Below are 6,000 nucleotides of genomic sequence, written 5' to 3'. Positions count from 1 at the left end.
TCTATAATGAATTGAAGCGCCAAAAATTGATACTTTAAATTCTAGAAATTCCTTAACAATATTATTTTGCTTAATGTAATTACGCAAAAAATAATATATATATATATATTTTTTTTCCAAAAGCTAGGATTCAAAACTATCGTATTAAATATATTTATGAATAAACATAAAAAAAGTAATATAAAAAACCAAAAATTCAAACACATAATTATTTATATATTAATTACATTGTATACACGTCTTATTCATTGATCACCCACCATTGAGCTAGCATAGCTTTTACTTTTAAACTATTTCACATGACAAATATTCCTTTAAAATATCAAGATCAGGCCGGTCTTGCAACCTAGTGAATTAAAGGATGGTTCTCAAATTTTCATGTATCTACAAATTTAAATATCTATATCTATAGATATGTATATAGCGATATCTATATCTGTATACGTAAATACACAGTCACTAGATAGAGTACTTATGAAAGGGACTGTGAATATACACTGTGATGTGATTGAGTTATATATTTTTTGAAAAAGAAAAAAAAAAAAGAAAAAAAAAGAAAAAAAAAGAAAAAAAAGAAAAAAAAAAAGAAAAAAAAAAAAAAAAAAAAAACAGAAAGATTTTAATGGGAAGTGAGTAGATGGAAGTGGGATCATGTGCAATTGGGCACAAAGCAAATACATCAAAGTCTGGCATTCCATCAACATTTCAGATTTACACGAGCACAGCTAACCACTTGATTGTTGCTATCTCTCTCAAAATTTCCACGTTAACATTCACTCGCTCTTCCACTCAAAATTTACTCAAAATTTCCACATCTACTTACTCTCTTGACTGATGCTTTCGCAATCACAGATACCTCCCTTTGGCTTTGGTACTCTCTCAGTCACTAGCATAGAGTTTAAAATAAATAAATAAATAAAAATAAGAAAAAGAAGGAAGGTTGTTGTTAAACAGGGGAAGCACATGCATCACTTTTCTCTCTAATACTCATCGATATCTATGAGTCAAACTTCCTCACGTGTCATATGTAGCAGATACACACGCTTCTTGACTATCTTATTTTTGTTTTATTTTTTTTATTTTTCTATAAAATCAGGTTGGACCCTTTGAAAGGACATAGTTCAGGAGTATGTTGAGCTCGTTTATCTATGCCCCCAAAAGGGAACTGGAAGGTACCTTCTTATCTTCATCTTCACCTTCTTTTTCTTGTTCTTCTTCATCATTCTTTTGTTCTTTTTCAAGTTCTGTATTTCTTATACAACCCTGCTTTGTGTTTTGCTTGATTCAGAAATTGTTTCTGACTTTTTGTTTTTCCTGTTGTTCTTTTTATGTATTTTTCCTTTTGATGGGTTGTGATCAGGCGAGGTGACAGTTTCAAATCCAGATGCAACTATATATATGTATTCAGATATTGGAGATTTGGAGTCCATATTTTTTGTTTGGGTGAGTGGATTCCATGCCATGCTTGTCAAGTGAGCAGTCTTTCCGCTTATGAACCTTGGTTTCGTTGTCTGTTCGACCTTGAATCCGTGCTCAATCTAAGACTGATGATGTAGCTTGATATGCATATTAAATTTATTTTTTAAAAGTTTAAATTTTTTGAAATTAATGGTAATTTATAAAAACAAAAAATCTAATTAAATGGCTAGATTTGTTTTTAATTTCCTTCACATAACTATGCAGAAACAAATTGTTTTCTATAAATTGATAAGTAGTCCATGCAATATGTAATTTAAGGGATTATCAGTCGCATATGCACGTATGTAAACATGTGTATGCTATAGGTAATTAGATATATATTTATATATATATATATATATATATGTTTATATTTTCTGTGTTTAATTTGTTAGGTGCTGAAACTTATAAAATGTAGATGACGTTAGTTTATACAGATTTTTGCATGTGACTTTCAGGTAATATACTGAAGCTGAATTTCTAAGGAAAAAGAAAAAAAAAGAAAAACTTTAGTTGGTACATAGGTTTCTGTGAAATAGAAACTGTACTGGATTTCAACCCCCAAGGCACTTTTACCATTTATTAGCGACAAAAACGCCAATGATTCCAAACTTGTGGTTCAGGTTCATTCCCAAACTTGACCCAGGGGAGGTTAACTTTTCTGCCCTCCTAGCCGGTATATATACCAACAACGATGCAAGTTTATTAATTGGCTTATACATAATTTGTACCTTTGCAAGGAAAAAAAAAAAAAAAAAGTAAAAAAAAAAAAACGAAATGTGACAGCTATTTGATATAAGTAAGGCCATTGCTTTCGTAATCTAAAACCTATTATATCTTTTCCCTCTACGCCTCAAATTTGTCATCCATACCGGTAAGAGAAATGATTACCTGCATAGAAAGGTCATATATATAGAACCACCCGGTCATTGTACCTTTTCTTCAATACAAGTTCAAGAAGAAACAAAGAGCAGGAAATGTGGTTTGACCAGGTAGGAGTAGAACTTTCTGGTCGATGATAAATGTGATTGCCATATAAGGTTACCTGTATAGATGAAGTAGCAAAAGGTTAACTCATTAGCTTATTAAGATTTTTATTTTTGTTGTTAGACAATAAGATCAACTAGAGTCTTTCCTTATATCTTTCACTGTTTTATTTATTTATTTATTTTTCTTTGTATAAATTAAAATTTTTATTTAATTCAGGATCCTAAACTTAAAGAAAATTTTGAAACGGATTACAAGCGCTTATAGACGCCTTTGTTAGCTCTTTAAGTGCCTATTAATGCTTATAGATTGTTTTTGAACTTTTAAATTAATCCAAAATCCTAAGTAAGAGCCTCAACTTTAGAGATATATGTGCTGGCCACAATGTTGATTATGCTTGACATCACTATGTATATACATACATATATTCATAGTAGATCATTATATTTTATGTATGTATATGTAAACATATAATATTTGAGGTCGATCTGACAATGAATTTGAGGTTTTAAGCGAGGGACGGATTACTTGAAAGGTTTTGCATGGGATTTGACACCCTAGAACTTTCAGATGTTTTTATGTCCAAAATGACATACTATCATAATAGAGGTATAATTCAATCATTCCAGGTGAGTTTCCACGTTTAGTATCTCTATTTCTTTCTTAATTGAATGCTATTGTATTGATGTTTAGCCCTAAAATTCATATACAACAACATATATATAAAACACATATCTTTTAATATGTTATAGATCCAATTTGGACCATTTATATATATATATATATAGATTAATTAGTATGTATAACTTGGGTTTAACGTTCACATGTTTCTTAGTTGCTTATAATAATTTAGTATTATTTCCTTATTTATTTATTTTACTTCGTATTATTTGAACTTTAATTAATTAGTCAGCTTTTTAGTCCATTCCTTGTTTCCTTTACATAAGACAACAAAGACATGACCAAGCTCTAGCTAGCTAGTTTACTCAAAAAGACACACAGAGAGTCAGTATGCTATTTCGGTAGCTCGCTGCTCACTTAAGGAGTCCTTTGGCTAACATTAAATATTTTCATATTCTTTTTTAAATTTAGGATTTTAATTCTATATGTGTATGATGATGCTCATAAACCTTTACGTAAAGTTAAAGAAAATATATAACGAAGTGTATGATATATTAGCGACATTCTAATTGTAAATGATATGATGATATATTTAAGTCCATTACTCCAACTAACGTTTAGGATTAACTTAATAACAGAGTCATGATTAAAAAAAAAAAAAAAAAAGGGTAATAGAGTCTAAAGATTAAAAAGGGAAAAAAGAAAGTCAATTACTTCAACAATATTTATTTGCCACACTGTATCCGTTGCATTTTGACTGAATGCACACCAGATGTTTGTAGACTCTATAGTCTTTTTTTTTTTTTTTTAAATCAATTTGATAATATATTATACTAAGAATTTATCATGTTAATATTGCTGAAGACTTATAAAATATGGATACTATTAAAGACGACAGCTGACTTATAATCAAATATATATGGACCAATTAATATCAGAAGGTACGATAGAACTCTTGTAAAACGAACACATAATCTGGTATCAAGTTATATGCTATGTCATGAGTAAACCATGTGAAGAATTCAATGGGGCTGAATAATAAATTTTATATTTGGTCCCGTGGAATTAGTGAGATGTATATACAAAATTTTGATATAGTGTTTAAGAACACAGTAAGAAATTTACGGTAAACAAATCTTATTTGGTTGTCATATGATTCATATTGATTGCCACATAAAAAAATAAATTATAAAAAAAAATATGAAATTAATCTTTTATAACAAATATTATGGATTTAATGCAAATTTAATTCCGATTTAAATTTTATATAAAAAATTCAAAATATTATTTAAATACTGTTCTTACCAAATGTCCTTACCATGTATTTAATTAGATCAGAAGTGTGTATATATAAGAATTACATGCTATATTTAAATGCATGTTTAACAGGCCAAAAAACAAAAAAGACAAATTATATGTTAGCTCCTTAAAGTACGGATGGGAAATTGTAACGTGAAATTGTAAAGTATTTTCCTTAAGTTGCGCGGTTGATTGGAGCATTTGATTCCGTAATCCTTGGCTTATATTGTGATAAATATGGAACTCGGAATATGCTTGATCCATGATACAAGGAAACAACAAAGCAAATTTATACGGCCTGTTTAATACTATCAACTTATTAATTCATTTCATTTTTTTGGTGTTCTTCGAACAGTGAACAGATGACCTGGTCATATGTGTTTTTTGACCAGTATACAGGAAGTTCCTTCCGACATGCAGAAGACATGAATACTGCTAACTATTTAAGAAAGTTATGACGATGCTATAGATGGTTTTTTTTTTTTTTTAAAGAAAAAAAGAAAAGGAAAATGAGATACATTTGCACTAGTTTAACCCTCTTAACATTAATTAATCATGAAATATTGCGCATAATTGCATAATATATTCTAAATTTGATTTCAAACCTTATTGTTCCAAAATTGAAAAGATTTACCTTCTAATTAACTACTTACTTTGACAAACATCAAATAATTCATGGAAGTGACCGTCTATTTGACCTAAAAAAAACCAAAAAGTAAGTACAAGTTACCAGAAACAAAATTTTGTTGGTAATTAATAGTATAGCTAAGAAATATGAAAATATAATTTCTTCATTATTATGTTTTGAATTGAAAAGAAAAATGAAAATCAATGCTGCATGCATAGCTTTTAAAAGAAAAAATAAAAAAAAATCAAAGTTCCAGTTTTCATTAAGAATAGAATTAACTTATAAAAAAATCGCAATTTGTTAAACTTATTAATTAGCACAAAAAGGTCGGTGTAAAGTATAAACCATCAAGAAGTTTGAAATATTATTTCAATTTTTGGTAACATGACAAGTTTGAAAATATCTGATGAATCATCCCACTAACTATATCGATTAAAAGGTCGGCAATTGCAATTAAACCTTTCCACTCAACCAACAAGCCATTTATTTTTCTGATTTATTTGAAAAGAGAGAGAGAAAAGAGAGAGAGAATCGAAAGGGGGGTGCAGAAAGAGAAAAGAAGATAAAATAAAATAAAACAAGAAATTACGGAGATGAAGAAATAGTAAAGAAAATAAAATAATATGAAGACAGTGTAAAAATGACTGGTGAGCAATATCACCAGTTAGTCAAAGTTCCTCACGTGTCTGTGCTGTGGCATATGCAGATTTGGTATAAAATTACACGCTTCATCAATTTAAAATATTAAAAAATTGTAATAAAAAAATCATTTATTTTCCCATCTTATCTCTATAAAAACCAAGCTAAAAAACACAGCATGTACAAAGAAAAACCATATATGGAGGTCTTTCTGTAGTCCGACCATTATATACCCACTAAGTACTCCTCTCTTTTACTTATTCTTCTTTCTTTATCTTCTTCTTCTTCGTTTAGGTCGATTTATTACAACTTGGTCTTTAACTTTATATTTACAATCAATTAATTTCTGATTATGAGTTATTTATTTA

This window comes from Ziziphus jujuba, chromosome 12 (genome assembly GCF_031755915.1).
Source record: "Ziziphus jujuba cultivar Dongzao chromosome 12, ASM3175591v1".
NCBI lineage: Eukaryota > Viridiplantae > Streptophyta > Magnoliopsida > Rosales > Rhamnaceae > Ziziphus > Ziziphus jujuba.
Note: the sequence above shows the minus strand (reverse complement) of the source record.